Source organism: Magallana gigas, chromosome 10 (genome assembly GCF_963853765.1).
Source record: "Magallana gigas chromosome 10, xbMagGiga1.1, whole genome shotgun sequence".
NCBI lineage: Eukaryota > Metazoa > Mollusca > Bivalvia > Ostreida > Ostreidae > Magallana > Magallana gigas.
The window spans coordinates 10,241,723-10,254,066 of record NC_088862.1 but is presented as its reverse complement, the minus strand read 5'-3'; the positions used below and the strand labels follow the sequence as shown (position 1 = coordinate 10,254,066).

Genomic DNA, 12,344 nt, shown 5'->3' with positions numbered 1-12,344 from the left:
GCCCCGTTTTATTTTTGCCCTTGTCGTCAGCGGGCGAATTTAAGAATTCCAATGTCTCAAATTATCACTTTTTAAACAGAACTGAATCTGGACAAATTCAAAAAGGGGCGAAACTGTTTGCAAGTGTAAAAGGATACAGAAATCATACGGGTCGAAAATAACCATGTATTCATTAATTTTTGGCAAAGAAAACAAAATGTACATGCACTTTTTTAATTTGATGGAAATTGACTGTAAATGCACCAGCATAATAGTGTGCCAAGGACGAAGCCAATCCAAGTTTACAAAGAAGAGGAGATCTATTTTATGCTTAAAATTATAGTGACATCACACCACATTCATTGATTGTAATAAAGTGGGATTATTTTGATACATAAGATTTTTTTTATCAATGAAAATATAAAACAAACGCTATAAAATGTTTAGATATTAAATGCGAAAATATACAATAGTGAAAATTTGTACAAATCAAGTTAAAACAGGATCATATCTAAAAAAAGAATAAAGCATAATAACCTGTGAGTAACTGCCTACATGTTGTCTCATCTGGAAATTAAAACAATTTAGTACGTTATAAAGGTTAAAGAGAAGTTTATATTGTAACACTTACAATTTCCAGTGTATGTGATAAAAATAGTAAGATCGATATTTCAGAATTGGTCATTTAAAAAAAGAACATTTTATTTTATTTTTGTGATCAATAACTCTCATAATTTGAAACAAATATATTGAACGTTATATCTGCATTAATTTATTGTTAAAATTCTCTTCATATGTATTTAAAACATATGTTTAACCGCGTCAGATAAAAATATATTATTATACCTGTCAATACTAAGGTTTTATGAAACTCGAGATAATCGACGAGCTCTATTAAAAAATAGTCAAATATGTCAGTATAATGAAGCACAATAAAATTCCCCTTAATTCATTTCTTCATTTAAATGCACCACGATCATTAGTCGAAAAAAATAGAAGGATTTATTGACGTTTGTATTAGCCTCGTCATTTTTTATTTAAATGTTATAAATAAAATTACTGGTAAAATACAACGAAAATAAAGATATCATTATATTGTGTCCACCTTATGATTATGTACTCACTGGTATAAAGAAAATTATACAGACATTCCACAGCTTGATTGGTATCTGTATCTGATATAAAGACATTACTTTTTTTAAGTTTGACTTTTCGTAGTTGCATGTACAGTGTGCATTTACAGAAAAAAAACAAAATGATTGCAAATATTTAACGCTATTGGCATGCAAAATATTTTGTCTCTCTTTTTTTCCATTTTTATTTAAAATTGCCTTTGCTTGCGATTTTTTTTCTTCAAATTAAAGTAAATGTTGTTTGCGTTCAAATAATTCATGTATAATTTAGTTAAATCTTAAAGATAAAAAATGCTTTGGCTTACTTGGACAACTGCAAATTAAGGAAAACGATTCTATAGTTGAGTCTACTTTTTTAATTTCGCTTGTTGTTGTTTGATACCAGTTATTATTAATGCAAACACACAACTCATTTCTTTGGCAATGTCCCCAAAACCTGCCATCATCACAAGCATATGAACCTTTAAAGTAAAAATTTCGCAAATCTTAATATATTTGTCAAATGAACCTTCTTAAATTGCTCGTGGTCTTTTTTATACATTAAAATGAACCATTTGTCAAAACCTGCTCACAAAAAAAAAGAAACTTACTTGTTCCCGAAAAAACAATGATGCCAATAAGAACAAGGTTCCATTTCATAGGCGGTTTAGTAAGCATTTTAGTCGCTTTCAGACTAGTCAAATTCACAGCGGTGTGGCTTTTAACTATCAAGCGCAGCAATGTAGATCGATACTAGACCACCTGATTTAAAACGTCTGCCCCCACAGAAAATGAAAACAAATGGTTTTTAAGATTTCTTGAAATATTTTATGCATATTGATAATGTCTGTTAAGTTCGCGAGAGTTATCTTTCTTGCGGTATTGTCAGAATTATACAGCATCTTCATAAATGGACAAAAAAACAACGTCGCCGGATGTAACCAATGATTTTATTTCGCAGTAAAATCTTGGGAGCGTCATTTTAATAGCGTGGGTTCTCACTTTCTTTCAGGACGCCGATAGCTAAGCATTGGAAATTTTCAAAGCGACCTGTAAAGCGGTAAGGTTTATATTTTTGGTTTATTTTACTGATGGAGCCCATTGAAGTACTTATGTTGGGTCATTCTATTGTGCGCCGCTTTCAACAATTCCTAGTAAGTAATGATAGTGTTAGGTACTGTGAGGATCTTGGTCTAAGAGCAAATCATAGGATATTTTACAGAGGAATGGGAGATCGCACTATTTCAAATCAGCACAATTTACTAGTGTTTTCATTATAATTTTCATATTTATTTTTAGCCTCTCCGAGGCGGATCTCATTGCTCTGGAATCATCACAATTTACAGGTGTTTACCAGAGATTTTTCATATTTGTTTAGCCTCCCTAAGGCGGATCTCATTGCACTGGAATCAACACAATTTACATTGTGTTTTCCTGAGATTTTTCATATTTATTTTTTGCCTCTCCGAGGCGGATCACATTGAACTGGAATCATCACAATTTACTGGTGTTTTCCCGAGATTTTTCATATTTGTTTAGCCTCCCTGAGGCAGATCTCATTGCAGTGGAATCAACTCAATTTACTGGTGTTTTTCTGAGATTTATCATATTTAATTTTTGCCTCTCCGAGGCGGATCTCATTGCACTGGAATAAACGCAATTTACTTGTGTTTTCCTGAGATCCTGAGAACTGCGAACGCTAACGCCCGTTTCCCGCCTACATTTTACATCCAAATTTTCTACGAAAGAGTATAATCAAATCCTAATCAATTTATATCAAAATAAAATTTTTAATCAAATTATTTATTTTTAAACAAAAGTTTTGCTAACGCGGGGTCTTAAAAATATTTCATTGAAATCGATCTCTATGAGTGAGAAAAATTTTATTCAGCGGCCAATATGTGCATAAATTCTTAATAATAACATATTTATGATACATATTAAAGTAAAATTTCATTTTAATTCATATCTGTTAATTATTTTTCGAAAATTTACAAAGGAAAATTCTTTCTTTGGAATGTATTTCGGTCTGTAGACATACGTTCCCCCCCCCCCCCCCCCCCCGTGAAACAACAAACCCTTTGGTAAAAATATGCTAAATAACAATAATTAAAACCCCTCAAAAGGAATTTTTGTTTCACGGGGGGAAAGATGTTTTAAATTACATTTCCTTTTTCCATTATTTTCTATTATGAAATGAGCTATTTTAACCCAAAATACAAAGTTATCTCTCTTTATTTGACCAAATCATTTATATTTAATCAAAATATACATAAATGTTTACATTATTATAAAAAAATAATTTTAATTAGACAACTTTCAAAAATGACTTTTAGTTAGGCGGCTAGACAATGCTATCGTTCGCAGTCCTTTATTGTTCTTACCTCCCCGAGGTTTATTTTATTACATTACAGTGTATTTACCACAATTTTATATGTATGTGTTGTTATTGGATTTTAATTTTAAAAATACTTTACATTTATCTTTCCTTAGGTTTGTCATTTATTATTCAATAAACTACACAATAATTTTTAAAAAAAGTGCGATTTTAAGTATTCCGGATTTTTCATCTTTTATCATATATTGCCCAATTCTATTCAGACCGGATATTGACAATTGTTTACTAACCAATATCAGTGAATTTGTAATTTTAGTTATTCTATCGTCATCAAGAATAAGTATGCCACCAAAAAGAACAAGCCAAGCTCGCGCAAAACCATCAATTGTCTCAAAAAAAAAACAAAAAAAAAAGTAGGACATCAATGAACTTGGAAGCGGTTTCGCCAGCTTTATCCCCCGATGTACTGGAACCATTCCACACTTTACAAAAGTTATGTCCCTTGTCCGCCAACTTTGGGGAAAACCCCATATATTTCTCACAGTAGCTTTTGTATTTTAGAGGATCGTAACTTCCTCATTTGACATTAGAAATCCGTTTCCGCTGTGAATTTTATTGCCCCAAGTCGGGGCAACCCACACATTGAAGGAATAAATTAAATTCCAAGAGATTTCTTCACAGGACGCCCAAATATTTGGTTGCATAGAGAAGGGATAAGTTGTTTTTTCCCGTTTGACCTTTGGGTTGACCCCGCGAAGGGAAACAACTTTTGCAAAGTGTGGATCGGACTATCACAGCACAGGTGACCTAGAGGGTGACGGCCACAATTAGAGATGAGTTGACAACGCTGATAAACAACATAAACAGCAACAGTGCTTCAAATTGTCAGGGGTGTATTAGAATAGACCCTTTAGGGGCATCTAACAAGGATGAAAATGACGGGTTGGTAAGAGAATCTAGACATCTGGTCAACGCTATTCAACACTCAGTTGAAGCGGTAGTTGTGGATCACACTGAAAAATTCGCTGGTAAGTGTTCGACAGGTTTTGTTAGTACAGCAGTACCAATTGATGCAAGGGTATCGGATCAAACTAAATCCAACATTTGGTCAAACCAGTATATAGCATTTCCAAGCCTTTTGTCGAAAGACAAACAAAAGAAGGGTAAGTTCTCTCTACAGGTCGAAGATGGTGACAGTCCAGGCAACCTGACAATCCACCAGGTCGAGAATGATTCCCAAAGCGAGGTAACTCTCTCATCTATGCATGACTGGCTTACAGCATGGAATAGATTTGCTGCAATTCATTGTATGAAATACCCAGAACAACAATCGAAATTAGCTAAACATTTAGAATCAGTCAGAGATATTGCAGACGCCAAGGGCAATTGGAAAGCTTACGACACCGATTTTAGGATGCTTGTTGTCTTGTCGCTTCCAACACAGATGTTATAACTGCGGCGGGTCACACCCTTTTATTCAATGTACAAATCAAGCCAAGCAGCCCTTTCGTACCATGCAGAAGTATCAAAACCAAACAGGTAGTACAAATACAGGGAAACAATATAACCAATCAAAATCCTTTGGTACATCCAAGCAAGGGCCCAACACCAATCAAAGTAAATAGACTTGCTCATTGGTTATCAGGGTATGATGAAACTAGTTTTTAGTTCAGATGGTTTTTATTTAGGCTTTGTTGGAGAATGTCCTGGAATAGAGTCAAACAATCTAAATTCGGCTGTTACAAAACCAGAAATTATTGATCAAAAAATACAAAAAGAAATTTCGGCTGGTAGAGTTCAAGGACTGTATGAAAATAAACCATTTTCCATAGAGAAAGAGCCATGTGAATTTAGAATGATTCATCATTTGTCATACCCAGAAAATCAATCAATTAATGATGGCATACCACCTGATGAGTCATTTGTTCAATACTCATCTATTTTAGATGCTATTCATTTCATTAAAAAGTGTGGAAAAGGTGCTTTCTGTTGTAAAACTGACATTAAGTCAGCGTTTAGAATTATTAATATTCATCAATCTCAGTATCAATTTCTTAGGTTCAAGTGGAAGAGTAAATATTACTTTGATACATGTTTGCAGTTTGGTCTAAGCTCATCTTGTAAAATATTTGAAAGATTCTCAACAGCCCTACAATGGAAAGCACAAAATAAACTTGGTATACCATGTATATCACACATGGTTTGGACGACTTTATCATTGTGGATACATCACCAACTCAATGTGTCTACAAGCTGAAATATTTCTTGAATATGTGTTCAGATATTGGGGTTCCCATTTCACTTGAAAAAACATGTGGTCCTAACCAAGTTATAACTTACCTGCGTTATGAATTGGATTCAACAAAAATGGAATGCAGATTAACAAAGGCAAAAATTGTAAAGTGTGTCAGCAAAATCCAGTTAGCGATTGAACAATCTTAAATTAATATTGAAACAGCTGCAGTCAATTATGGGTTTATTGAATGTTGCTGTAATGTAGTGTTGCCAGGCAGGGCCTTTTTAAGGAGGCTAATAGATCTGACCATTGGAGTAAAAAAGTTGTATTATAGAATTAGGATGACGAAATAAGTTAAGGAGGATTTAAGTGTCTGGTATGATTCCTTGAGTAGTTTTAATGGTTCTTCAAAGTTCAATTGAACTAAGGTTATATACAGATGCATCTGGAACTGTGGGGTATGCTACAGTTTTTGGTAGTCAGTGGTTCAAAAGAGAATGGAATGACAGTTGGCGAAATCAGAACATGGCAGTTTTAGAATTATGCCCAATAGTTTTGGCTGTTGATGTCTGGTCAAAATATATGGCTAATAAGTGCATTTTGTTTGACACAGACAATCAAGCACTGTCATTAATAATGCCATTAATAAACAAGCACTGTCATTAATAATGTCATTAATAAACAAACTGCAAAAGATAGGCACATCATGTTTCTTTTGCAAAAACTGGTATTGATATGCTTGAAGTTTAATATCTATTTTAAAGCTCAGCATTTGACTTCAAAAGAAAATTTTGTGATTGACTTTCTCGTTCAAAGGTAAATCAGTTTTTACAACTGGCCCTGGGCCGACAGCAATCTAGTCAACATACCTCCACTACCGCCATTTCCAAATTAAGAGGTGACATACAAAGACTATTGGATGTGAGCCTTACTAAATCTTCTTTAGCTTCGTACTCCCATGCTTGGACAGATTTTTACCGAGAAATACGGGTTAATTATTGAGTTTCCAGTGAAGCAACACATATTGGTATACTATGTTGCATACCTATTTTCAAAGGACTATGCTGCAACAACTATTTCATCATATCTCTCTGCTATTAGTTACATCCATAAGCCCAACAGTTTTTGGGATCCATGCTCGTCCTTTTTAATACAACAATTGCTCTTATCAACACGCAAACTTAAACCTTCACAAGATGTTAGAATGCATATTACAAAAATAGTTTGCATCAAATTTGTGACTCCTTAACCATTTACAGTTTCCAATGCATTTGAAAAGGCCTTGTTTAGAGCAATGTTTTTGTTGGCCTTTTATGGATTCTTGAGAGTCGGGGAGATACATCATGTCAAAAGGTAATTAACAAAACTTCGATTCAGATTAATCAAATTTCCAAGCAGCAAGATCATTTAATTATCAAATTTGTTACATATAAACATCACATGGGCAAACCATTTTGTCTCACTATTCACTCTACAAGTAACAAAAAGTAATATCCAGTTCAATGCCTAGAAGACTACATTAAATTAAGAGGAGTACGAAATGGGCCACTTTTTTGTTATGTACCAAATATTTCAGTTTCCAGGGGTAACGTTTCGGCGGTCTTAAAAAACTGTCTATCATTTGCAAAGTTTGATATGAGCCAAATTACTAGCCATTCTTTCCGGATAGGCATAGCGTTTCACTGTGCGGACATTGGCATGAGTGACAGCAAAATTACACTTTTAGGTCGATGGAAATCGGATGCATTCAAAAGTTATATTAGACCAGTTAATCTAGTACAGAGAGCAAAGACTGACTGTGAACTTATGGATAGACACTGTTAATCAGGAACATATGTATGTTTCTTGAGAAATTATAATGCGTAACTAAGACAGTCGGTTATAGTTTATTTCCTACCTTTGTCAGTGTTAAAATAATTTGAAATATAAATTTGTTATTTTCATGTGAAAGCTTTGAATGGGTCGGACATATGTATATTCCTACCTATGATTACTATATATAACAAGTATTAGGTTCCCTTGTACCTCTTGTTGGGTGGGGCATATGTATATCCTTACCCATGCATGAATAGTAGTTGTATGTGTTTGCATGTATATGGGACTAAGGTTTGTAAGGCATATGTATATCCTGGCAAATATTAGTCCATTTTTAAAGGTATTGGAATGCACTTTGCAACTTAAAATGTTCTCCCTCCCTCCTTGGGGTCTGAACTTGATTTAATTAGAATTAATCAAGTACATGGCGCTTTGAGACCAAAAGGATTATGTTTTGCATAAATTATCTAATAAATCACATCATTGATTACAGCAGTATTGGGAGTTATGGATTATTTTAGTTGTAAAATATGGCATAAAGTATGAAATATTTATTATTTTATGATTAATTTTATAAACTTATTAATTATTGTTATATAATCATCTATTATCATTTTCCTGATTATTTCAAACCAAATTTGGTTAAACAATAAAGTCACAAAAGTGGCAGAGTGCAAATACCTATTTGTTATGTGATGTTTTACTGTACAAAGATGAAGGACTCAGGTGGTTCAATTTCGAGCAGACAGAGGTTAATTGTTTCATGAATATGCGTGGAATAATGTTATATGCAGTAGTGGTCTAATTTGATAATTATCAATTATGGATAAATGATTTTTAAGATTTCTTCAAATATTTTATGCATATTGATAATGTCTGTTAAGTTTGCGAGAGTTATCTTTCTTGCGGTATTGTCAAAGCATCTTCATATATGGACACAAAATCAACGTTGCCGGATGTAACCAATGAATTTAGTTTGCGGTTAAATCTTGGGAGCGTCATTTTAATAGCGTGGGTTCTCACTTTCTTTCAGGACGCCGATAGCTAAGCATTGAAAATTTTCAAAGCGATCTGTAAACCACCTCCACCCCTCCATCTTCCTCCTTCATGAACATGTATATAAAAAAAGAAAAATCGTTGTGTATTTTCCTTTTTATACCCCCGCTCCGAAGGAAAGGGAGTATACTGTTTTACCCTTGTGTGTCTGTCTGTCTGCCTGTCTGTCCGTCTGTCTGTCTGTCCGTCCGTCCGTCTGTCTGTCCGCCCGTAACAAAAACTTCTGTCGCATTTATCGCAGTAACCATTTATCGCAAATGCTTGAAATATTTACACAGTGTTTGTTAAGGCATGCCATATCGTGGGATATATTTTTGTACCAATCAGACGTCAAATTCCTGTTAAATGACGACTTTGCTTATTTTTTAACCAAAATTTTCAAACAAATTATTGTCAAAGAATTCTCTGCAACTTTTATCGCAGATGCTTGAAATTTTTACACTATATTTGTATAAGCATGCCATATCGTGGGATATATTTTTGTACCAATCAGACGTCAAATTCCTGTTAAATGACGACTTTGTTTATTTTTAGCAAAAATTTTCAAACAAATTTTTGTCAAAGAATTCTCAGCAACTGTTTATCGCAGATGCTTGAAATTTTTACACAGTATTTGTATAGGCATTCCATATCGTAGGATATATTTTTGTACCAATCAGACGTCAAATTCCTGTTAAATGACGACTTTGTTTATTTTTAGCAAAAATTTTCAAACAAATTTTCGTTAAAGAATTCTCAACAACTGTTTATCGCAAATGCTTGAAATTTTTACACAGTATTTGTATAGGCATGTTATATCGTGGGATGTATTTTTGTACCAATCGGACGTCAACTTCCTGTTAAATGAGTACTTTGTTTATTTTAGCCAAAATTTTCAAAATAATTTTCCTCAAAGATTTCTTACATTTGTAGCAGCTATTTATCGAGATGCTTGAAATTTTAACACACTATTTGTAAAGGCATGCCATATTGTGGGATATATTTCTGTACCATTCGGATGCCAGCTTTCTGTTAAATGTCGACTTTGCTTTTTTTGCATATTCACACCAGGGCGGGGGTATCACTAGTGAGCATTGGCTCACAGATATCTTGTTTTTCATTAAGCATGGCGCTTTTAAACCAAAAGGATTATGTTTTGCATAAATTATCTAATCAATCACATTAATGATTACATTAGTATTGGGAGTTATGGATTGTTTTAGTTGTAAAATGTTATGGCATAAAGAATGAAATATTCAAAATTTTATGATTAATTTTATAAACTTATTAATTATTGTTATATAATCATCTATTGTCATTTTCCTGATTATTTCAAACCAAATTTGGTTAAACAATAAAGTCACATAAGTGGCAGAGTGCAAATACCTATTTGCTATGTGATGTTTTACTGTACAAAGATGAAGGGCTCAGGTGGTTCAATTTCGAGCAGATAGAGGTCAATTATTTCATGAGTATGCGTGGAATAATGTTATATGCAGTAATGGTTATTTTAAAAATTATCAATTTTGGATAAAGATTATTTTATGATATTTTAATAATTCCTCACTTTTCTAGCTTAGATTAATACAAGTAACAGTTAAGTAGATATTTTAATGTTTTAATCATCTTCAGACGTATCAAAACTTTTATCCCATAAAATCATAAAGCTCTGTAACCTTTTTTTTTTTATAAAAAAAAATGTTCATGCATTTTTAAGACAAGACAATTTTATTTGCATTTTTAACATTTTTTTTTCTAATAAAAAATTTAATCATATATGTGATTAATTATTGACATTTTAACATGATATCCGTTACATTACTGATGCATACAAAATATCTCTTTATACATTTTCTATGGAAGAGGAAGCTCACTCCTCCTAGGCAGCTGATCCTGTCTCTGGGGTTTCCCAGAGGTCCGTAATTGCTCTGCTCTGAACAATTTATTGAATACCAAATTGTCCCTGGATTTTTCTCAGGTTTTCCCGATCATATTATCCCCAAATTTCAAGTTGAGCAGTTTTCCCGATAATGCTATTTTTACCGATATAACATTGGGCACACGGCGGACGTGACCGGTCAGCAGAGGATGCTTACTACTCCTAGTCACCTGATCCTACCTCTATCTATTTGGAGGTCCGTATTGCTCTGCTTTGAATTTGTATTTCGTTTTATTGACTTTTGAGTTGGTTGACGGTTTGTTATTGTCTTTTTTGCATTGAGAGAATCATAGAAAGAGCTTAAAAAACGCGTCTGAAGCAATGGCGGATATATTAGGCCCATCGAGCCGCTACATACAAGAATGATGGGTCATGATCATTGTACAGGTATAGTACCTGAAATTTTTCTGACAATTGTTTTTCTCAAAAACAGAGTTATGGAAGTAACTTAAGCCACGTGGTGTCCATTAGATTAAAAATTTAAATAGCAAATTAGGAGCATGTTAATTTGGGCCAATTACTTGCTAACTTACACGAGAGTGACTCGACTGATGACGTATTTTTTTTTCTCCATGAAAGACGGTTACCTCATTTTAGCAACCAAGTCGAACGTTAAAACCATCAGGTACACTGAATTACATTAAATCAACACAGATATGAAAGTCCACTTTTCTAAAATTGGATTAGACATGTTTTGTAAAGATTGCAACAGTCATTGCAAGCCTTTTTGAGTGATGCAGTTGTCAAAGTGTCGCCTATAGATGGGCAAAATAGGCCATGGCTGCGCTAGGACTAATTGTTGGGCCACAGGATATTTGATCATAATTGATTTTTGCCTCCATTTTTTTGGGGCAAGAGTGACTTTTTGATTTTTGAACAACAGAATTGTAAAACAGTTTAGCAAATCTTCCCAGGACTCACTATTATTGCGTGTATTGTTTGGGGATGCTCAACAAGGCAATAATTGATGCCTGGCACCCTTATTGTAAGCAGCTGTGACATATATTGCCAATAAATTCATTATGAGGTATTGTTTGCATTATAATTTCTATTACTGTTATGCTTTAAGCAGCTTTGAAAAAAAAATCTTGATGACAAAATGTTTTGTGTTTCTTATCAAATGTTTGATTATTTAACCTCAGTCAAATCGTGTTTACGCATAGACATAATGTTTGTAAATCCTGATGACTTTCACACCAATGAAATTTTGTTCAAATACGTACGCCATCTGGCAACGTCATATGTACAACGTATTCAATGAATGTGAAAATTGTAAGAAATCAGCTCGATGCAAGGGCGTGCATTTAAAATCTAAAACTATTAGGTAACTCAAAAAAGTAAAGTGAATAAAAATATTAATGTACAAATCCTAATTAAATATAGAGAACCATTAAATCACAAAGTCAACAAACATAGACGGCCTTTGTAATTTCCGTACTTTTCTTCTCAAAGTTTGCAAAAAATTCATACCGATTTAATTGCAAACATTTGTTTACTCATATCATCAAAATTTCGACCTTAATGTCTTTTATTTATTAACATTTATTTAAAAGAAAGTAGCATATACTCTTGCGTCAGGGATGTTTATTTGCCGTTTTGCAACACACTTTGAAAATATTACGCATTTTGAAAATATTTCTCTAAGTGCGTTAATTTGGGGACAAATAACACACTTTAAAAAATATATTATGAATATACATCAATCTTTATTTTATCATAAGTACACATAACGCACTTTGAAAAAAAAATATAAATCAATAATTATTGTTTTCCACGAAATTGATCAGTCCCTCCTTTCTTTAAAGAATTAATATTCACAACGTAAAAAGATAAATAACTTGCGGGACGGCTGACGGCTCTGTGGTACAATTCATGCGATATGTTGATTAA

The 12,344-nt window shown here is 33.3% G+C and overlaps 1 long non-coding RNA gene across 1 annotated transcript in view; it reads right to left on the bottom strand.

Moving 5' to 3' along the window:
- Positions 1–1,103: 1,103 nt before the first annotated feature.
- LOC136272139 (uncharacterized) overlaps positions 1,104–12,344 on the bottom strand; it is an 87,682-nt gene continuing 76,441 nt past the window's right edge. The window contains exons 2-3 of the long non-coding RNA XR_010710079.1: positions 1,418–1,573; positions 1,104–1,154 (exon numbers count right to left, since the gene is read on the bottom strand). This is a non-coding gene — a long non-coding RNA (uncharacterized lncRNA). The remainder of the gene's footprint in view (positions 1,155–1,417; positions 1,574–12,344) is intronic.